Raw genomic sequence first — 24,697 nt, 5'->3', positions numbered from 1 at the left:
TTTGTCCTATCAGAAAGGAGGGGTGCTATTAAAGACTTAGAGTTGTATCAAAAGAACACAGACTCTGACCAGATTAAGTTCCAACTAAACAAACCTGGGACAATTTGAACATCAGTAATAATAACAACTGTGGAGTTAAGTACTTCAAATATAATTGTGCACTGCATAACGACTGGTTGGTGGTTTCATAAGATTATAATGGAGCTGAAAATTTTTATTGCCTAGTATTTACTATACCATACATTTATTTGTTATTTTATTTATTTTTTTGATTTTCTTTTTTTAATTTTATTTTTATTATACTTTAAGTTCTAGGGTACATGTGCACAATGTACAGGTTTGTTACGTATGTATACATGTGGTATGTTGGTGTGCTGCACCCATTAACTCGTCATTTACATTAGGTATATCTCCTAATGTTATCCCTCCCCACTCCCCCCACCCGACGACAGGCCCTGGTGTGTGATGTTCCCCTTCCTGTGTCCAGGTGATCTCATTTTTCAATGCCCACCTATGAGTGAGAACACGCGGAGTTTGGTTTTTTGTCCTTGCAATAGTTTGCTGAGAATGATGGTTTCCAGCTTCATCCATGTCCCTACAAAGGACATGAACGCATCCTTTTTTATGGCTGCATAGTATTCCATGGTGTATATGTGCCACATTTTCTTAATCCAGTCTATCGTTGTTGGACATTTGGGGTGGTTCCAAGTCCTTGCTATTGTGAGTAGTGCCACAATAAACATACGTGTGCATGTGTCTTTATAGCAGCATGGTTTATAATCCTTTGGGTATATACCCAGTAATGAGATGGCTGGGTCAAATGGTATTTCTAGTTCTAGATCCTTGAGGAATTGCCACACTGTCTTCCACAATGGTTGAACTAGTTTACAGTCCCATCAACAGTGTAAAAGTGTTCCTGTTTTTCCACATCCTCTCCAGCACCTGTTGTTTCCTGACTTTTTAATGATCACCATTCTAACTGGTGTGAGATGGTATCTCATTGTGGTTTTGATTTGCATTTCTCTGATGGCCAGTGACGATGAGCATTTTTTCATGTGTCTGTTGGCTACATAAATGTCTTCTTTTGAGAAGTGTCTGTTCATATCCCTCGCCCACTTGTTGATGGGGTTGTTTGTTTTTTTCTTGTAAATTTGTTTGAGTTCTTTGTAGATTCTGGATATTAGCCCTTTGTCAGATGGGTAGATTGCAAAAATTTTCTCCCATTCTGTAGGTTGCCTGTTCACTCTGATGGTGGTTTCTTTTGCTGTGCAGAAGCTCTTTAGTTTAATTAGATCCCATTTGTCAATTTTGGCTTTTGTTGCCATTGCTTTTGGTGTCTTAGTCATGAAGTCCTTGCCCATGCCTATGTCCTGAATGGTATTGCTTAGGTTTTCTTCTAGGGTTTTTATGGTTTTAGGTCTAACATTTAAGTCTTTAATCCATCTTGAATTAATTTTTGTATAAGGCGTAAGGAAGGGATCCAGTTTCAGCTTTCTACATATGGCTAGCCAGCTTTCCCAGCACCATTTATTAAATAGGGAATCCCTTCCCCATTTCTTGTTTTTGTCAGGTTTGTCAAAGATCAGATGGTTGTAGATGTGTGGTATTATTTCTGAGGGCTCTGTTCTGTTCCATTGGTCTATATCTCTGTTTTGGTACCAGTACCATGCTGTTTTGGTTACTGTAGCCTTGCAGTATAGTTTGAAGTCAGATAACATGATGCCTCCAGCTTCATTTTTTTTACTTAGGATTGTCTTGGCAATGCAGGCCCTTTTTTGGTTCCGTATGAACTTTAAAGTAGTTTTTTCCAATTCTGTGAAGAAAGTCATTGGTAGTTTGATGGGGATGGCACTGAATCTATAAATTACCTTGGGCAGTATGGCCATTTTCACGATGTTGATTCTTCCTGTCCATGAGCATGGAATGTTTCTCCGTTTGTCTGTGTCCTCTTTTATTTTGTTGAGCAGTGGTTCGTAGTTCTCCTTGAAGAGGTCCTTCACATCCTTGTAAGTTGTATTCCTAGGTATATTATTCTTTTTGTATTAGTTGTGAATGTGAGTTCACTCATGATTTGACTCTGTCTGTTATTGGCGTACAAGAATGCTTGTGATTTTTGCACATTGATTTTGTATCCTGAGACTTTGCTGAAGTTGCTTATCAGCTTAAGGAGATTTTGGGCTGAGATGATGGGGTTTTCTAAATATACAATCCTGTCATCTATAAACAGAGACAATTTGACTTCCTCTTTTTCCTAACTGAATACCATTTATTTCTTTATCTTGCCTGATTGCCCTGGCCAGAACTTCCAATACTATGTTGAATGGGAGTGGTGAGAGAGGGCGTCCTTGTCTTGTGCTGGTTTTCAAAGGGAATGCTTCCAGTTTTTGCCCATTCAGTATCATACTGGCTGTGGGTTTGTCATAAATAGTTCTTATTATTTTGAGATATGTTTCATCGGTACCTAGTTTATTGAGAGTTTTTAGCATGAAGGGCTGTAGAATTTTGTTGAAGGTCTTTTCTGCATCTATTGAAATAATCATGTGGGTTTTTTTGTTGGTTCTGTTTATTTGATGGATTATGTTTATTGATTTGCATATGTTGAACCAGCCTTGCATCCCAGGGATGAACCTGACCTGATTGTGGTGGATAAGCTTTTTGATGTGCTGCTGGATTTGGTTTGCCAGCGTTTTATTGAGGATTTTCACATCGATATTCATAGGGATATTGGTCTAAAATTCTCTTTTTTTCTTGTGTCTCTGCCAGGCTTTGGTATCAGGATGATGTTGGCCTCATAAAATGAGTTAGGGAGGATTCCTCTTTTTCTGTTGGTTGGAATAGTTTCAGAAGGAATGGTACCAGCTCCTCTTTGTACCTCTGGTAGAATTTGGCTGTGAATCCATCTGGTCCTGGACTTTTTTTGGTTGGTAGGCTATTAATTATTGCCTCAATTTCAGAACCTGTTATTGGTCTGTTCAGAGATTCAACTTCTTCCTAGTTTAGTCTTGGAAGGGTGTATGTGTCCAGGAATTTATCCATTTCTTCTAGATTTTCTAGTTTATTTGAGTAGAGGTATTTATAGTATTCTCTGATGGTAGTTTGTATTTCTGTGGGATCAGTGGTGATATCCCCTTTATCATTTTTTATTGTGTCTATTTGATTCTTCTCTGTTTTCTTCTTTATTAGTCTTGCTAGCAGTCTTTCAATTTTGTTGAGCTTTTCAGAAAACCAGCTCCTGGATTCATTGATTTTTTGAAAAGCCTTTTTTGTCTCTATCTCCTTCAGTTCAGCTCTGATCTTAGTTATTTCCTGCCTTCTGCTAGCTTTTGAATGTGTTTGCTCTTGCTTCTCTAGTTCTTTTAATTGTGACGTTAGGGTGTTGATTTTTTATCTTTCCTGCTTTCTCTTATGGGCATTTATTGCTATAAATTTCCCTCAAAGCACTGCTTTAGCTGTGTCCCAGAGATTCTGGTACATTGTGTGTTTGTTCTCATTGGCTTCAAAGAACATCTTTATTTCTGCCTTCATTTCATTATTTACCCAGTAGCCATTCAGGACCACGTTGTTCAGTTTCCATGTAGTTGTGCGATTCTGAATGAGTTTCTTAATCCTCATTTCTAGTTTGATTGCACTGTGGTCTGAGAGGCAGTTTGTTGTGATTTGTGTTCTTTTATATTTGCTGGGGAGTGCTTTACTTCCAAATATGTGGTCAATTTTAGAATAAGTGTGACGTGGTGCTGAGAAGAATGTATATTCTGTTGATTTGGAGTGGAGAGTTCTGTAGATGTCTATTAGATCTGCTTGGTGCAGAGCTGAGTTCAAGTCTGAGATATTCTTGTTAACCTTCTGTCTCATTGATCTGTCTAATATTGACAGTGGGGTGTTAAAGTCTCCCATTATTATTGTGTGGGAGTCTAAGTCTCTGTGTAGGTCTCTAAGGACTTGCTTTATGAATCTGGGTGTTCTTGTATTGGGTGCATATATATTTAGGATAGTTAGCTCTTCTTGTTGAATTGATCCCTTTGCCATTATGTAATGCCCTTCTTTGTCTCTTTTGATCTTTGTTGGTTTAAAGTCTTTTTTATGAGAGACTGGGATTGCAACCCCTGCTTTTTTTTGTTTTGCATTTGCTTGGTAGATCTTCCTCCATCCCTTTATTTTCAGCCTATGTGTGTCTCTGCACGTGAGATGGGTCTCCTGAATACAGCACACTGATGGGTCTTGACTCTATCCAATTTGCCAGTCTGTCTTTTAATTGGGGCATTTAACCCACTTACATTTAAGGTTAATATTGTCATGTGTGAATTTAATCCTGTCATTTTGGTGTTAGCTGGTTATTTTGCCCGTTAATTGATGCAGTTTCTTCATAGCATCAATGGTGTTTACAATTTGGCATGTTTTTGCAGTGGCTGATACCAGTTGTTTCTTTCCATGTTTAGTGCTTCCTTCAGGAGCTCTTGTAAGGCAGGCCTGGTGGTAACACAATCTCTCAGCATTTGCTTGTCTGTAAGTGATTTTATTTCTCCTTCACTTATGAAGCTTAGTTTGGCTGGATATGAAATTCTGGGTTGAAAGTTCTTTTCTTTAAGAATATTGAATATTGGCCCCCATTCTCTTCTGGTTTGTAGTGTTTCTGACAAGAGATCTGCTGTTAGCCTGATGGGCTTCCCTTTGTGGGTAACCCGACCTTTCTTTCTGGCTGCACTTAACATTTTTTCCTTCATTTCAACCTTGGTGAATCTGACAATTATGTGTCTTGGGGTTTCTCTTCTCGAGGAGTATCTTTGTGGTGTTCTCTGTGTTTCCTGAGTTTGAATGTTGGCCTGCCTTGTTAGGTTGGGAAAGTTCTCCTGGATAATATCCTGAAGTGTTGTTTTCCAACTTGGTTCCATTCTCCCCATCACTTTCAGGTATGCCAATCAAATGTAGATTTGGTCTTTTCACATAGTCCCATGTTTCTTGGAGGCTTTGTTCATTTCTTTTTACTCTTTTTTCTCTAACCTTGCCTTCTCGCTTTATTTCATTAATTTGATCTTCAATCACTGATACCCTTTCTTCCACTTGATGGAATTGGCTACTGAAGCTTGTGCATGCGGGACGAAGTTCTCATGCCATGGTTTTCAGCTCCATCAGGTCATTTAAGTTCTTCTCTACACTGTTTATTCTAGTTAGACATTTGTCTAACATTTTTTCAAGGTTTTTAGCTTCCTTGCGATGGGTTCAAACATGTTCCCTTTAGCTTGGAGAAGTTTGTTATTACCGACCTTCTGAGGCCTACTTCTATCAACTCAGCAAAGTCATTCTCCGTCCAGCTTTGTTCTGTTGGCTGGTGAGGAGCTGCGATCCTTTGGAGGAGAAGAGGCGTTCTGATTTTTAGAATTTTCAGCTTTTCTGCTCTGGTTTCTCCCCATCTTTGTGGTTTTATCTACCTTTGGTCTTTGATGTTGGTGACCTACAGTTGGGGTTTTGTGTAGATGTCCTTTTTGTTGATGTTGATGCTATTCCTTTCTGTTTGTTAGTTTTCCCTCAGCTGCAGTTCTGTTGGAGTTTGCCAGAGACCCTGTTTGCCTGGGTATCATCAGCGGAGGCTGCTGAACAGCAAATATTGCAGAACAGCAAATATTGCTGCTTGATCCTTCCTCTGGAATCTTTGTCCCAGAGGGGCACCCACCTATATGAGGTGTCTGTTGGCTCCTACTGGGAGGTGTCTCCCAGTTAGGCTACACAGGGGTCAGGGACCCACTTGAGGAGGCAGTCTGTCTGTTCTTAGAGCTCAGATGCCATGTTGGGAGAACCACTGCTGTCTTCAGAGCTGTCAGCCAGGGAGGTTAAGTCTGCAGAAGTTGTCTGCTGCCTTGTGTTTAGTTAAGCCCTGCCCACAGAGGTGGAGTCTAGAGGCAGTAGGCCTTGCTGAGCTGCAGTGGGCTGCGCTTAGTTGAGCTTACTGGCTGCTTTGTTTACCTACTCAAGCCTCAGCAATGTCGGACGCCCCTCCCCCAGCCAGGCTGCCACTTTACAGTTCAATCTCACACTGCTGCGCTAGCAGTGAGCAAGGCTCCATGGGCGTGGGACCCACTGAGCCAGGCATGGGAGAGAATCTCTTTGTCTGCCTGTTGCTAAGACCTTGGGAAAAGTGCAGTATTTAGGTGGGAGTGTCCCGTTTTTCCAGGTACAGTCTGTCACGGCTTCCCTTGGGTAGGAAAGGGAATTCCCCCTACCCCTTGCACTTCCTGGGTGAGGCGACACCCCGCCCTCCTTCCGCTTGCCCTCCTTGGGCTGCAACCACTGTCCAGCCAGTCCCAAAGAGATGAACCAGGTACCTCGGTTGGAAATGCAGAAATCACCCATCTTCTGTGTCAATCCCGCTGGGAGCTGCAGACCGGAGCTGTTCCTATTTGGACGTCTTGTTATATCTTTTATATATATGTTTTTTAATTGCTTACCTACAAAAAAAAATTCTTTGGAGAAATTATTCAAGTTCCCAAATGCAATTACCCTTTCTCTGTGTACAAATAAGCTTTTAAAAAAATTTTTTTTGCACATTATTGAATATTCATATGTATACTCTGATAAATTGCAATTGAATTTAAAACATTATGTCTAGATAGGCTTTCCTAGACCCCCTCCATGTATAAAAGTGATGGAAGGACAGTGGTTTTCACTCATATACATGCACACACACTTTCACATATATGCATTTATCCATAAATATGCATATACACATACATTAAAATGTATAAAGCCTGGGCACAGTGGCTCATGCCTGTAATTCCAGCACTTTGGGAGGTTGAGGCAGGCGGATCACGAGCTCAGGAGATCGAGACCATCCTGGCTAACATGGTGAAACCCCGTCTCTACTAAAAAATACAAAAAAATTAGCCAGGCGTGGTGGTGGGTGCCTGTAGTCCCAGCTACTCAGGAGGCTGAGGCAGGAGAATGGCGTGAACCTGGGAGGTAGAGCTTGCAGTGAGCCAAGATCATGCCACTGCACTCCAGCCTGGGTGACAGAGCGAGACTCCATCTCAAAAAAAAAAAAAAAAAAAAAAAAAAAAAGAATAGGCAGATACTTCACAGAAGGAGTAAAAATGACTAATACATATAAAATTAGTTCTGCGTAATTGATCATCAAAAAAATTTTATGAAATACACATCAAACATTGACATCCCATTTTTGTCTTATTTAAGATTTTAAAATTACAGTCTTGCTGGTGAATGCATGATACACAAGCTTCTGGTGGGAGTATAACTTGGTACAACCTTTTGTAAAGCATTTTTGACATAAGGTATCAAAAGTCTTAAAATTATTTATAACCTTTGCTTCTCTATTTCGACTTCTTAGGGTCTAGCCAAGTAAAATCTTAATCTGATATAGTAAAAAAAATTGTATATAAAAATATTCATTATTCATTAATGTTTAGTATTGAAAACACCTAAAAATTTTGTAACAATAAGAAATTGATTAAATTAATTGGGGTACATTCATAATTTGAAATGTTATATAGCTATTAAAAACTTGAATTTTGAAGGTCTTAGCTACTTGAAAAAATTCTCGTTAAAAATTTGAACAAACAAAGGCCATACCTGACAAACCCACAGCTAACGTCATACTGAATGGGGAAAAGTTGAAAGCCTTTTCTCTAAGAACTGGAATAAGACAGGATGCCTACTTTCACCACTCCTCTTCAACAAAGTAATAGAAGTCCTAGCCAGAGTAATCAGGCAAGAGAAAGAAGTAAAAGACATCCAAATTGGAAAAAAGAAAGTCATATTGTCACTCTTTGCAGATGATGTAATCTTATATTTAGAAAAACCAAAAGACTTCACTAAAACATCTTAGAACTGAAAAACAAGTTAAATAAAGTTGCAGTATACAAAATTAACATACAAAAATCAATCACTATTGTTTCTGAACACCAATAATGACATAGCTGAAAAAGAAATCAAGAAGGTAATCACATTTACAATAGCTACAAAAAAATAAAAATACCTAGAAATAAATTTATCCAAGGAAGCAAAAGAGCTCTACAAGGAATACTGCAAAACACTGATGAAAGAAATTGAAGAGGACACAAACAAATGGAAAGACATCCTATGCTCGTGCATCAGAAGAATTATTGTTGTTAAAATGACCATACTGCCCAAAGTGATCTACAGTGTGATCCCTATCAAAATACCAATGTCATTTTTCACAAAAATAAAAAAATTCCTGGCCAGGTGCAGTGGCTCACCCCTGTAGTCCCAGCACTTTGGGAGGCCAAGGCAAGTCGATTGCCTGAGGTCAGGAGTTCAAGACCAGCCTGGCTAACATGGTGAAGCCCCATCTCTACTAAAAATACAAAAATTAGCCAGGTGTCATGGCAGGCACCTGTCATCACAGCTACTGGGGAGGCTGAGGCAGGAGAATCACTGGAACCTGAGAGGCAGAGGTTACAGTGAGCCAAGATCTCACCACTGCACTCCAGGCTGGGCGGCAGAGTGAGTCGCCATCTCAAACAAAAACAAAAAAATAAAAATTAAAAAAAATTTAAAATTCCTAAAATGTGTATGGAACTGAAAAAGAGCCAGAATAGCCAAAGAAATCCTGAGCAAAAAGAACAGAGCTAGAGGGATCACACTACCTGACTTTAAAATATATTACAAGGCTCTATAGTAACCAAAACAGCATTGTATTGGTATAAAAAAACAGACAAATAGACTAATGAAACAGAACTAGAGAACCGAGGAATAAATCCACACATTTACAGCCAACTGACCTTTGACAAAGCCATCAAGTACATACGTTGGGGAAAGGACATCCTTTATAATAAAATGGTGCTGGGAAAACTGGATAACCATGTGTAGAAGAATGAAACAGGACCCCTATCTCTCTCTGTATATGAAAATCAACTCAAGATAGTTTAAAAGCTTAAACATAAGACCCAAAACTATAAACCTACTAGAAAATAACATAGGAAAAACTCTTCAGGACATAGGTCTAGACAAAGATTTTATGGCTAAGATCTCAAAATCACAGGCAAGAAAACCAAAAATAGACAAGTGGGACTATATTAAATTAAAAAGCTCTCCACAGCAAAAGAAACAATCAGTAGAATGAAGAGACACAGCCTGTTGAATAAGAGAGAATATTTGCATGCTAATTTCACAGGGGACTCATATCCAGAATATACAAGAAACTCAAACAACTCAACAGGAAAAAGAAAAGAAAACCGAAATAATCCCATTAAAAATGGGGTAAGGACATGAATAGACAGATCTCAAAAGTAGACATACAGGTGGCCTACAGTTGTGTGAAAAAATGCTCAACATCACCAGTCATCAGGGAAATGCAAATCGAAACCACAATGAGATATCCTCTTACCCCAGTTAGAATAGCTATTACTAAAAAGACAAAAATAACAAATGTTGGTGAGGATGTTGAGAAATGGGAAATCTTATACACTGTAGGTGGGAATGTAGATTAGTACAGCCTCTATGGAAAACAGTATGAAGATTTCTCAAAAAACTAAAAATAGAACTACCATGTATCCAGCAATTCCACTACTCGGTATTATCTAAAGCAAAATAAACTGCATGTCAAAGGGATACATGCAGTCTCATTTTTATTGCAGCACTGTTCACTACAGCAAAGATACGGAATCAGCCCAAATGTCTCTCAGTGAATGAGTGGATAAAGAAAATGTGGTATATATACACAATGGAATACTATTCGACCATAAAAAAGAATAAAATCATATCATTTATAGCAACATGGATGGAACGGGAGGATATTATGTTAAGTGAAATCAGCAGGCACAGACATATATTGCATATTATGTGGGAGCTAAAAAGTTGATCACGTGGAGGTAGACGGTGATCTACAAACATAGTTTGGTTAATGGGTACAAACATATAGTTAGATAGAAGAAATAAGTTCTAATGTTCAATAGCAGAGTAGGGTGACTATAGTTAACAACAATATATTGTATATTTCAAAGCAACCAAAAGAGAGGACTTGAAATGTACCCAACATGTAAAAGTGACAAACACTTTGGTGATGGATACCCTAAATAGCCTGACTTGATCATCACACATTCTATGCATGCAACAAAATTTCACAAGTACCCCATAAATATATACAAACATAATGTATCAAAAAAATTTTTTAAATTGAAAAAATACAGAATACAGTTATATACAGTGTACAATATAATACTAATTTTGGTCACTATGTATATAATCAGAAAGATCAGAAGGAAGGCACCACAACTTCAACAGCGTTTATCTCTATGTGATGAATTATAGGTTATATTATACCTTTCTGTAGTTTATAAGTTATTCAGTGTTTCTCATGTTTTACTGTATAATCACTAAGAAAGAATACACATTTTTCACAAAGCAAACTCAGAGGCACCTAAGATATACTGAAAAGTGTAGACTCCCCAATTTATAATGGTTCGACTTATAATTTTTCAACTTTATGATGGTATAAAAGTAATATGCATTCAGTAGGACATCAATAAATTACATGAGATGTTTAACAATTCATTATGAAATAGGCTTTATGGGCCAGGCGCAGTGGCTCACACCTGTAATCCCAGCACTTAGGGAGGCCGACGCAGGCAGATCACCTGAAGTGAGGAGTTTGAGACCAGCGTGGCCGACATGGTGAAACCCAATCTCTACTAAAAATACAAAAATTAGCTGGGCGTGGGTGGCACGTGCCTGTAATCCCTGCTATTGGGGAGGCTGAGGCAGGAGAATTGCTTGAATCCAGGAGACAGAGGTTGCAGTGAGTTGAGATCGTGCCATTGCACTCCAGCCTGGATGACGAGAGTGAAACTCCATCTCAAAACAACAAAAACAACAAACAAAAAATAAAATAGGCTTTGTGTTGGATGATTTTGCCCAACTGTTGGCTAATGTAAGTGTTCTGAGATTTAATGTAGGCTAGGCTAAGCTATGATGTTTGGTAAATTCAATGTATTAAGTTCATTTTCCACTTATTGATATACTAAAATTACAGTGGGTTTATTGAGATGTAACCCCATCATAAATCAAGGAGCATCTGTATTTGAGGAGTCAGCAAGCAAGGACTTAAGCCAGTCAGCTCAGTGGTCCAGAGTAAGTTTCTCTTCTGGGCCTGATATTCTTATCTAGAAAACAGCCATGGTAATTATACAGTTGTAATGTAAATTAAATTTAGGAAATGAGCCTTGCATGCACTATGCATTCAATTATAGGACATTTCCCTATAACAACAAAGTTTAAAATTTGGTTGTATTTTTTTGTCTGTCTTTTCCCCCTCATATAATATAGATAATAGTTTGCAAATACTTTTGTACTCCTGAATATAATCTTGCATCTTCAAACATAAGGGAAACATTTATTGGAATGTTATAAAACCTCAATTTTGTAGTATTCTTTGTGTTCTCTTGGTTTTAATGGCTTGTCTATAAAAAATTACTCATGCAGAAATTGTTTCTTACATGGAAAGAAGCATTGGAGAATGAAATGATAAATAAGATATATTTGCTGTCATAAAGGATATTTCACTCATACAACCAACAAATACACAAATGTATTAGGTTCCATAGGGAGAATGGGAAAATAATACAGTTTTAGAGTCCAGAAATTACTTACATCTTACACAAAGATTATTCATCTCAATTTAAAATGACAGTCACCAAATTTATGCAAAAGTTTTCTGTGAATTCTGGAGCTAAGAAAGAAAGTTAATGGTTTGGTCTTTGCAATTGGGCTTACTTCTATTTGCTATAGTTTATTAATTAAATAAGAGTAAAGTCAACTTAGCAAATATTTACTTAGTACCCATTATAAGCAACAAACTGTGTGGGCAAGAGTGGAAATGTGAAGAAAATGGACTTTTTATCTTCAAGGAGATTAAAGTTTTAGGAAGTTCAACTATGAAAAACTTAATCACGTTAAAATATTTATTTACTATTTTAAAACAGCTGAATAACTTGCATACCATGTCAAAAGGATCTCAGGGGAATGAGAGGTAGTTCAAAACTTCACTCATTGGAAAACTGGAACTTCAAATGAGTCAATGAATAGAATTAGACCAGACAGAGAGTTGCTGGGTATGATGTACTGGTTGGGTGAAACAGTGTGAGAAAAAGTGCAAAGGTAGACTATATACAAGGCATGTTTAGGGAACAACAAGTAAAGTATGTACAAAAGTCATTTGAAGGATTTTCAGGAGATAAGAATATCTTGAAATAGTTGGGACAAATTTTTAAAAGTGTCAGAAGTCTAAGTAATTATGGCTTATTCCTATCAATATTGTGGCATTAGTGCAGACTTTTTTTTAAAAGATATTGTCTACTTGAAGTAGTGTGTTAGGAAATTAATCTGGAAGGAAGTATGTAAAATTCAAGAAGGTCATTTAGAAGGTCTTGTAGTCACATTGTTATAATGAAATAAAGGCCAGAATAAGTGTTGCAATATTTATCAAACATTCCACAGACTTGCCAATGTAAAGATGAAGAAGCAATTGCTGGGTGTGGTGGCTCATACCTGTAATCCCAGCATTTTGGGGGCTGAGGCGGGTGGATTGTCTAAGCTCAGGAGTTGGAGAACAGCCTGGACAACATGGTGAAACCCTGTCTCTACTAAAAATACAAAAAAATTAGCCAGGCCTGGTGGCACGAGCCTGTAATCCCTGCTACTGGGGCGGCTGAGGCACAAGAATCACTTAAACCCGGGAGGCAGAGGTTGCGGTGAGCTGAGATAGGGCCACTGCACTCCAGCCTAGGCGACAGAGGGAGACACTGTCTCCAAAAAAAAAAAAAAAAAAAAAAATGAAGGAACAATGTTACTAAAGTAATAAAAAAGAAGCCTGGGCAACATAGTGAGACCTCATGTCTACGAAAAAAGAAAAAAAGAATTACCCGGGCTTGATGATGCACCCTGTAGTCCTGGCTACTCAGGAGGCCAAGGTAGGAGGACTACTTAAGCCCAGGAAGTCAAGGCTGCAGTGAGCTGTGGTTGCGCCATGGTACTCCAGCCTGGGCAACAGACCGAGACCCTGCCTAGAAAAGAAAAAGAAAAGAAAAGAGTTACAGCACTTTTTCAGAGATACTTATCTGTGCATTTTCTCTGATAAATGCAACATTTTCTCTGTCCAGGTAGGGAGAAATTGGAGCAGGCTTCTTCGTATGGTTTTCTTTTTCTTTTTTTTCTTTTTTTGAGACAGAGTCTTGTCTGTCTCCAGGCTGCAGTGCAGTGGCTTGATCTCCACTCACTGCAACCTCCACCTCCCGGATTCAAGCGATTCTCCTGCCTCAGCCTCCTGAGTAGCTGGGACTACAGGCACGTGCCATCACGCCCGGCTAATTTTTGTATTTTTAGTAGAGATGAGTTTCACCATGTTAGCCAGGATGGTCTCTTATCTCCTGACCTCATGATCTGCCTGCCTTGGCCTCCCAAAGTGCTGGGATCACAGGCATGAGCCACTATGCCTGGCCCGTATGTTTTTCTTAAAGAGTAGCAATTAAATGAAATGAAATCTCTTACATTACTTTCTTTTATCATTTGTATTTTGTATTATTAAAATGGGCCAGTTTATAATGCTTGAGAAAGAATCCATGAACTATTGACCTAAACTAAACTGTAGAGTCAGCTTTTGGAAAGAAAAAGTTGATCTCTTCCCTGAGTTAAACATTCTTAGAAGTTCTTGGTCTTTTAAACATCTTTATAAAAATTGATAAAACTGGAATCTTTTAGCAGTAAGTTTCAAATATCATAATCTCTGCTAGTAAAAAGGATATTTTTTTCATGATTTATTGGTATCTGTCAACTTCAGAATCATCATCTAGGATTTATCTCTATGAAATATGCAGTTACAGAATTTATTGCATAGTTAATATTTTCCATCAATCTTGCCTTTCAAATTGGAAGTCTCCATTAAAACATATTTTAATGATAAACAGTAAGACATGCCAACCTTTCTATCAGTTTTTTATATGTACTGAATACTAAGGTGTTGTTCATCATTTACACAATGATCATATTTCATTACAATTACTATCATTTAGTTCAACTCGATGTCAGACTGCCCACTGGATGCTGTATACAAATCAACCACTGAATAGAGTTGGATTTATTTTAGGCTTTTAAATGAAAGCATTGTCGCAACTCACTTTAATTTATTTGATTTTTCCACTAATCTATGAAGTCCTATTTGGAAACATCGTGGTATAACGTAAAGAGCATTGAGTATGGAGTGGTGTAGTAATATATTCATAATTATATGGCTTTATGTACGTTATTTAAATGCCTTGGTGTATGTATTATGAGGCAGGCACAGTGCAAGGCTCTGGGAATGGTACACAAAGATGATAGAACTTTGCTTGAAGATGCGTCAAGTTTAATGATAGTGGAGAGTGGAGGTATAGCAAGTAAGATCTCAGAAAGCTATTGAAATTAAATTAGATAACGTGTATCCAGTGCACAGACCAACAAAGACAAGGTTGTTACTATTGGTTCTCTCTTTACAAATGTTACCTATTTGGCTTCTTTATAGCAGACCCGATTTTATATAGTGATAATTTGGTAGAATTCCAAATTGCATTGGTAAGTGGAGTTTTACTGGACACAAAATCTTATTTAGGTCAAGGTTTGAGTCTGAACTATTGTTTTTTTTTTGAGGCGGAGTCTCGCTCCTTCGCCCAGGCTGGAGTGCAGTGGCGCTATCTCAGCTCACTGCAAGCTCCGCCTCCCGGGTTCACGCCATTCTCCTGCCTCAGCCTCCCGAGTAGCTGGGACTACAGGCGCCTGCTACCGCGCCCGGCTAATTTTTTGTATTTTTAGTAGAGACGGGTTTTCACTGCGTTAGCCAGGATGGTCTCCATCTCCTGACCTCGTGATCCACCGGCCTCGGCCTCCCAAAGTGCTGGGATTACAAGCGTGAGCCACCGCGCCTGGCCCTGAGCTATTGTATCTATGCATTCTCCTTAATATGCAGTTTGAGTTTCACTGAAGAGAAGGAATTTTTCAAATATCTAATAGAATTTCTTGCTTACTTGAATTTAACAAATTAATCATCTGCTTTTCTTTTGAATGTAACTCAAGGGAATGTGGAACAGGCATCCTTGAGATGTATTAAATTATTAGCTGGCATAATTTTTGAGAATGCCTATACAGCTGTACAAGGTGTTCATAATACTCAAAGGATCTTAATTTTCTTGTAAGTAGGAAATAAACTGCCCATGTTTTTAGACCTCAATATTTTAAACTCTTTACGGTCTAAATTTCATCTCAAATACTCTAAATGAAAACCAAATGGGCCACTGGCAAATCAAGATGAAGGAATTTGAATGCCCCATGGTATGCTATTAGAAGATGAAGACTATTTTCTCTCAAGGGGTTTACTGTAATTTAATATTATGAGGTATTCTTTGAATTCAAAGACCTGCCCCCAGTAAGGCATAAGATATGAATAGCAAACCTCACTACTTATTTATCTGGCACTTGAACTCAAAATGTGCCTGGGTCCCAAAGGAGCTAGACATATATAAATACAAAATATAGCCATGATTATATTAATAAACATTCATATTCATTAATATGAACATAGTCATGTTTATATTAATAAACATTCATATTTATTAATATAAACATGGCTATATTTAAAAATGCAATTTGTGATAGTCAAGTTTATTCAGTGAAAGAAAAACATGGAATAAATATTTGTGCTTATTTAAGTTTTATCTGCCATAATTACTTATACATCTCCCCTTTTAGAACCAATATTCTGCCTTTTAAATTATGATAATTGAACACAATCATGCAATCCTCCCACCTCTGTCTCCTGAGTAGCTGGGACTACAGGCACAGGCCAACCACACCCGGCTAATATTTAAAAAAAAATTTTTTTTTGTAGATATGAGGTCTCGCTATGTTGCTCAGGCTGGTCTCAAAACGCCTGGGCTCAAGCGATGCCCCTGCCTGGGCCTCTCCAAGTGCTGGGATTACAGGTATAAGCCGCTGCACCTGGCCCTAGCAACATCTTAAGGGTTGATCTTCTGAAATCTTTATAACATCAGGTAAAAAGCAGCTAAGAGTGGGATTACCTGCACTTTTTGTGCTGAGCATTTAGTTCCCCTCTCTAGAAGAGTATCAGTAGGATTTACAATTTTTGTAAAACATAACCGGTGTATTTCTATAAAACATAACCGGTGTATTTCTATACAAACCAGTAACTTGTCAAGGGAAATATCTGATAGGTATTTCCTTAACAAAATGATCAAACTTAGCATTTCCAACAGGATGAGATAAAATATCCTTTTTTGCCTTTGAATGTGATACATGAGAAGCTCACAACATCACCTATATAATATTCTGGAATTTTAAAAAAATGGAATCTACTCATCAGAAAACAATCCAAATTGTAAGACATAGTGTAAAACAAGTAGCCCTTACTCTTCAAAAATGTCATTGACATAAAAGACACAAAGGGCTGGTGAACTGATTCGATTAGGGAAAACTAAAGAAATACGACAACTCAATTCAATGTGTGACTTTGGATTAATTCTTAGATAAGAAAAAGAAAACAAAAAAGCTATAAAAAGTACATTATTGAAACAATTGGGAAAATTTGAACATGGACTTTATCTTAGATACTAGGTTTAAAAAAAAATCAGTGTTAAATTTCCTGAGTGTGATGATTGTATTGTGGTTAGGTAGGTATGTAAGATAATACTTTTTTCCTTTGGAGACACATGCTGAAGTATTTAGGGATGAAGTGTCAAAGTCTGCAAGTAACTCTTAAATGGTTGAGAGAGAGAGAAGAAAATATGTATATCTATATATATAAAGATAAAACAAATGAGATGAAATGCTAAAACTGGCAAGTCTAGGGGAACAGCAAACAGATGTTCAATGTATTATTCTTCTGACACTTATGAATGTGTAAAATTTTTCCAAATAAAAAATTTGCAAAATGCGTATACAAACCAGAGAAAATGAGATTGAGTACACAACATAGTGTGAATTTGGTTGTTATTAATCATATGCTTAATTCTCATTTTAATAAGGCATATATATGTATATACATATACATATATACATGTATATACATACGTATATACACGTGTATATACGTACGTATATACATGTATATATACATGTATATATATGTGTGTGTATATATATATATACGTATATATATATATATATTTTTTGAAACAGTTTCACTCTGTATCCAGGGTGGAGTGTAATGGCACGATCATGGCTTACTGCAGCCTTGATCTCCTGGCTCAAGCAATCCTCCCATCTCAGCCTCCCAAGTAGCTGGTACTACAGGTGCACACCACCATACCCGGCTATTTTTTTTTTTTTTTGGTAGAGATAGGGGTCTTGCTATGTTGCCCAGGCTGGCCTAGAACTCTTAAGCTCAAGCCGTCTTCCTGCCTTGGCCTCCCAAAGTGCTAGGATCACAGCCATGAGCCACCATGCCTGGGCAAGAGATATTTTTAAATGTCATATTTTTAAACTGGATGAAAGTCATTGATAATATAACCTACTTACAGATATAATTCAAAGAGTCAATATAATGCCCTCACTGTAACATAAAAGAGAAGAAAAGATAATATTCTTCAATAGGCTAATTCTCGGGCACAACTACACTATTAGACTGCCCCCACACATTTCCAGAATTTCCCCTAGAGGGTGGTACTGTCCCTGTAGTGAACAACTGGATTAACTGCTAGTGTAGCAGGGATGTTACCCTGAGACATCAGAGATTACAACATGACCATGTGCATTTGCTGAATGGGTAAGAAGGCCCATGGAATGTCAATCTGTATGTATTAATTGCCTGAGGGTTTTGAGGTTTTGGCTATACACTGAGGGATTATTAGGGGGTGAATGAGTTACAGATGAAGTATGGAAAGGGCTACAGGGTGTCTTGGTTCCCATAGACTTTGTTTAAACTCCGTAGAGGAATGAAGTCCTGGGTAAAAGCTGAAAAATCTGTTTTTTTTCCCTAGGGGTTCAGAAGGAGATGTAGACACCAATATGTTGTTTCTTGATATGCTGATAACACAGCTGAATGCAATTTATTTTGTCTATATTGGTTTCTTAAAATTATGCAATGAAGGAAGTCTTTTCCCATGCCCGGGATGAAACTTGGCAGCTCATAGCTTTTCTGATTACTATTACTGTTACCTAATAGTGGGTAACTCTAAGTTGCCGTGATTCAGTAAGTGATTAATAAAATGTTCAGTCCCAAATTCAGCAAAGTCTCAGGATACAAAATCAATGTGCAAAAATCACAAGCATTCTTATACACCAGTGACAGACAAACAGAGAGCCAAATCATGAGTGAACTCCCATTCACAATTGCTTCAAAGAGAATTAAATACCTAGGAATCCAACTTACAAGGGATGTGAAGGACCTCTTCAAGGAGAACTACAAATCACTGCTCAACGAAATAAAAGAGGATACAAACAAATGGAAGAACATTCCATGCTCATGGGTAGGAAGAATCAATATTGTGAAAATCGCCATACTGCCCAAGGTAATTTATAGATTCAATGTCATCCCCATCAGGCTACCAATGACTTTCTTCACAGAATTGGAAAACACTATTTTAAAGTTCATATGGAACCAAAAGAGAACCCGCATTGCCAAGTCAATCCTAAGCCAAAAGAACAAAGCTGGAGGCATCACACTACCTGACTTCTCAAACTATACTACAAGGCTACAGTAACCAAAACAGCATGGTACTGGTACCAAAACAGAGATATAGACCAATGGAACATAACAGAGCCCTCAGAAATAATGCCACACATCTACAACCATCTGATCTTTGACAAACCTGACAAAAACAAGCAATGGGGAAAGGATTCCCTATTTAATAAATGGTGCTGGGAAAACTGGTTAGCCATATGTAGAAAGCTGAAACTGAATCCCTTCCTTACACCTTATACAAAAATTAATTCAAGATGGATTAAAGACTTAAATGTTAGACCTAAAACCATAAAAACCCTAGAAGAAAACCTAGGCAATACCATTCAGGACATAGGCATGGACAAGGACTTCATGTCTAAAACACCAAAAGCAATGACAACAAAAGCCAAAGTTGACAAATGGGATCTAATTAAACTAAAGAGCTTCTGCACAGCAAAAGAAACTACCATCAGAGTGAACAGGCAACCTACAGAATGGGAAAACATTTTTGCAGTCTACTCATCTGACAAAGGGCTAATATCCAGAATCTACAAAGAACTCAAACAAATTTACAAGAAAAAAAAAAACAACCCCATCAACAAGTGGGCGAAGGATATGAACAGACACCTCTCAAAAGAAGACATTTATGCAGCCAAAAGACACATGAAAAAATGCTCATCATCACTGGCCATCAGAGAAATACAAATCAAAACCACAATGAGATACCATCTCACACCAGTTAGAATGGCGATCATTAAAAAGTCAGGAAACAACAGGTGCTGGAGAAGATGTGGAGAAATAGGAACACTTTTACACTGTTGGTGGGACTGTCAACTAGTTCAACCATTGTGGAAGTCAGTGTGGTGATTCCTCAGGGATCTAGAACTAGAAATACCATTTGACCCAGCCATCCCATTACTGGGTGTATACCCAAAGGATTATAAATCATGCTGCTATAAAGACACATGCACACATGTGTTTATTGCAGCACTATTCACAATAGCAAAGACTTGGAACCAACCCAAATGTCCAACAATGATAGACTGGATTAAGAAAATGTGGCACATATACATCATGGAATACTATGCAGCCATAAAAAATGATGAGCTCATGTCGTTTGTAGGGACGTGGATGAAGCTGGAAACCATCATTCTCAGCAAACTATCGCAAGGACAAAAAACCAAACTCCACGTGTTCTCACTCATAGGTGGGAATTGAACAATGAGAACACTTGGACACAGAAGGAGAACATCACACACCGGGGCCTGTTGTGGGGTGGGGGGAGGGGGTACGGATAGCATTAGGGGTATACCTAATGTAAATGATGAGTTAATGGGTGCAGCACACCAACATGGCACATGTATACATATGTAACAAACCTGCACGTTGTGCACATGTACCCTAAAACTTAAAGTACAATAAAAATAAATAAATTAAATGTTCAGTCCAATATATTAGGAAATGCTTCATTCTGAGGTAAATACTTCTGTTCCCTTCCAATTCTTCGGTTAGAGCCTGCAGTGGGTGGTCCCCTACCCTCTCTGGAAGAGGGTGTGGTTGACTTTTTTCTTTTTCATTGCCCTCCCTCTTTCCACTAGCTACCCATATTTCTGACTGCTCCAGAGGGAATTACAACTTGGAGTGGAAATGCAGAAAAGAGGCGAGAGAGTGTCATTGAATAGGTCTTCAGATGACCTTAGTCTCTCTGGGTCTAGCAGATGTTGAAAGTGGACCATCCTGTGGCTGTTCTCATGGCACTCTGGAGGTTCCCTGCTGGTCTCACTGAAAGTTCTCTGCAGGCTAGAGGTGAAAGAGGTAGAGTTGGGCTTTTGCCCTTTCCCTTTGGGGAATGGGTGGTTCTCACAGCACTCAGTGGCTTTCTCCAAATATTTTTACGAATCCTCTCTGACTTTCCACTGCCTTGATTCTTTTATATCCTTGATGTGTCCTTAGAGTTGTCTAACTTCCTTTCAAAGTACACAACTCGTACTTTACTTTAGAATTTTATCTATTTTATGATGGAGCCTCAGTGGAAACTCCCAATTTAACATTTCATTTTCCTTAAATTCCTGGGTAACAGTGCAGCAGTGTGAAGAAGCTAGAGGTGGTGAAGTCAAATTTAAATTTGATTTTAGATTTTATGACTAGCTTTGCGATTGTGGAGAAGTCACTTAGCCTATTTTTTAAAATGAAAGTAACATATATCAATAGGATTGATGTGGGATACAAACAGGGTACCCTGTAAATCATTAAAGCTTGATCATAGTAAGTGCTCAGTAACTTGTAGTTACTACTGTTATCTTTCCCTTTTCTGTGAAGAACAATCTAACACCTTCAGAGCTGGCAGATTTAGGAGATGAGAAGAAATTTCCTTGGAATGGATATCAGTATTCTTATGGAAGGCACCCATACTGTAGCAACGGTGAAACACTCTGTGGCTTCACAGGTAGTGGACATGAACCCAGGAACGGGAGTAGTAGAGGTGACAGGATCGACTATGAGTATCTGAGATATAACCAGGTGAGACTTTGTGGGAGCAAAGTCCTGCATGATCCTGCTGTGGAAAGTTCCAGTGAAATCTGTGTTATTCCTGATACCGTGAGCCCATCATCCCCACAGCCAGTGGTTCAAAGTGAAGAGAAGAGCGTATCAGATTTCATAAGATGTAGAATTATGTTTTCTCTTCTTAAGGGAGAAACACTAAAATGGTTGGAATGCTTTCAGTTGCAAGCAGAAGACTACCAAGAGTGAAATAAAGATTTTTAATTATCTAACATAACAAGAAGTATAGGCAACTGTTTGTGTTGGTACGCTGACTGCATGATGGTAAGGCCAGCCTCTCTGCGATTCTTTTAGCCTTCCATCTTGATCACAAAATGTTTTCTGCCTTTCCAGGCATCAGGTCTTCATCAAAAGCAGGAATAAGTGGGAAGAGTTGGTGTCAATCACGTATGTGCTTTTGTCAAGAAAGTTCAAGTTTTCTAGAACCACCCCCTACCCTACCGAGACCTCTGTGTGTTTGCATCTTACTTATCAGGGTGGTGTCACGAGGCCACAACCACTAGCTGTAAGGGAGGTTGGGAAAGCCTCTCTGTTGGAGTTGGGTGAGAGTGAAGGAGTTTGGAACAGGGGTTGTGTTCATCAACGGACAGAGTCTGCCACAGATGCCATCATCTTTTTGGGTGTGAACATCATTCTGGATACTTCAGAAAACCAAAACCCCAGCAAATCCAGACAAGGTCCAGAAATGCTCCCACAACTTAGAGTAATATGGATAAGAATGATGAAAAGAAAATCAATATGGAATTACAGGTTAGAAATTCCAGAAGAAAAGACTGAGGCAGGCCGGGCGCGGTGGCTCACGCCTGTAATCCCAGCACTTTGGGAGGCCGAGGCGGGCGGATCACGAGGTCAGGAGATCGAGACCATCCTGGCTAACACAGTGAAACCCCGTCTCTACTAAAAAAATACAAAAAATTAGCTGGGCGTGGTGGCGGGCGCCTGTAGTCCCAGCTACGCGGGAGGCTGAGGCAGGAGAATGGCGTGAACCCGGGAGGCGGAGCTTGCAGTGAGCCGAGATCGCGCCACTGCACTCCAGCCTGGGCGACAGAGCGAGACTCCGTCTCAAAAAAAAAAAAAAAAAAAAAAAAAAGAAAAGACTGAGGCAGATGGAGGAGAAGGAACAATCAGTTAAATAGTGACACAGGCTCCCTGAACTGAGGATAGATTATCAGGTCAAAGCAGCTCACCGCATTTGAGGTAAAATTAATGAGTATTAGCTCATAGTTGACACTGTTGAATTTCAAATTTTAAGAAGAAAAAAAGTCTAATATCCATCCTGAGGAAAGTATGTTATCAGTACAAGAAGAAAAATCATGTAGGCATCAGATTTCTTCACAATATTAACAGTTAGAAAATGGAAACAATGGCTGCAGATTTGTGAGGGAAAATTATTGACTTAATAATTTCTGAACTCAAAGAAGACTTCACAAATAATTTTCACACATGCACAGCTTTTAACTACTTCACTCATATACTTTCATGAAAAAATTACTCCCCCAATTTTTTAGGTTAAAAAGGAAATGCACCAAAAATAAACAATGAAATATATAATAGAAAAGAAGTGGTTGGGTGCAGTGGCTCGCGGATGTAATCCCAGGACTTTGGGAGGCTGAGGAAGGTGGATCACCTGAGGTCAGGAGTTCGAGACCAGCCTGGCCAACATGGTGAAATCCCATCTCTGCTAAAAATATAAAAATTAGCTGGGGGTGGTGGCGTGCACATGTAATCTCAGCTACTCCAGAAGCTGAGGCGGGAGAATCGCTTGAACGCGGGAGGTGGAGGTTGCAGTGAGCTGAGATCGGGCCATTACACTCCAGCCTGGGTAGCAGAGTAAGACTGAGTGGCAGAGCAAGACTCTGTCTCAAAAAAAAAAAAGTATTATTAAGCAACAAAGTCACTGAAAGTTTATGTCTAAGTAACTGTTTTGGCTTTGAAACTTTTATGACTTAAATATTCTCTAACTAGAAAGTACATAAAATAATATAGATTAATATCTGAGATATTTAAAAGAAAAATTGTGAAATGTGGAGAGGGAGGATAGAAAAGGGAGGAAATGAACCAGCTACATTTTTAATCTTTCACCAGTAAAAAGACAAATAATGGAATAAAATTATTAATGTGGTATTAATGACTCTTTCCCCCAGCCCACATGAGAAAATGTTATCTTGCTTGCCAGACTTTCCCCTGCCTTATGTTACTGCCAAACTAGTTCCTGTGTTTTGGTGACATATAATTGGAAGATGCACAGAAAAGGATGTGTCCAGAGATGCTGAAGGAGGAGGTTATAGATTGGGAGAAATGAGGGAAATAGGAAAAGTCAAAAGTTTCCCAGAATGGAGTGGATCAATTTGAGGGCTTTTCTCCCCCTTTGGGGTTTGAGTTGGTGAATAAGAAGCACAAGAGGGTGTGGGAGAAAACTGAATAGGAGAGGAAAGGAGATTCAAGATGTGTTCATGGGGGTTATGCATCAGAACCTCTTTACATCCTTTGAAAGACGAAAGTAGAAGATGCAACTCCTTTCTTAAGAATCTGTTGAGTCTTAAAACAGTTAACATTCTGATGAACTTTGCTAAATTTATGATGCTGTGCAGAGAAGGAACGATAAAGATGACAGCTTCAATAGGGTTACACCTGGGGGATTTGTCTAGAATTGTGGACGGAAAGCACAGCTTTCAGCTGAAATTTTAGAATAAAACCATTGCTTTGTCACTGGAGTCAAGAGTACGTTATTACCAGACTTTACAATAATAGTGGCAAGGAGAGAAGCTCCAATAGCAGCTGGGATAACACCAGACATGTCCTGGTGGATGTGCTGAAATCTGAGTTGTAAATGATGTCTCATGGGGAGTGGATGTGCCAGCTGCAGAACTAAACTTACATAGTGCTATGCAACTTCACTAAATTTAGAAACTCTGAAGGAATCCTTTGCAACATAGTGCAATGAAAATTATGTTTTACTGCAGTTCCACAGATCCCCAGTTTCTCAAGCGGTTAGACCTCTGCAAATCCTCAGAGGAAGCCAAAGCCAGATTTGGATAACTCAGACCTTGGCTGACCAATCCCTCATGCCAGAACTGGGTCCCATGGGGACATGGCGATGGCCAGATAGATGGAATTTTAGAATCACCTATAGGCTGTTTTCCAGAAATGGAAAGTAATGTGTCAGAGACTGAAGAAAATCACTTTACATTGTGGTTAGACAAAGTTCACAGATGAACAGGATTTAGCATCAGAGAGATGTTTCCAGCCTAAAGTTTCTTAGGATCTAAAAAACTGAGCTTTATGTACAGGGTGAATCAGAGACAGTGACCATTGAGTGGTGTTTGCTAAACTCAGTGTGGTACAGAGACGGGCCACATGAGTCATCATTTCAATAGGGTGGCAGACATTTTTATTTGGGAAGTTGGTTAGGAAGTGTATGTTCAATGATTTTTAAAATATTAAGTATAAGATAAAAATGCTAGT

This window comes from Gorilla gorilla, chromosome 9 (assembly GCF_029281585.2).
Source record: "Gorilla gorilla gorilla isolate KB3781 chromosome 9, NHGRI_mGorGor1-v2.1_pri, whole genome shotgun sequence".
In the NCBI taxonomy this organism is placed as follows: domain Eukaryota; kingdom Metazoa; phylum Chordata; class Mammalia; order Primates; family Hominidae; genus Gorilla; species Gorilla gorilla.
Note: the sequence above shows the minus strand (reverse complement) of the source record.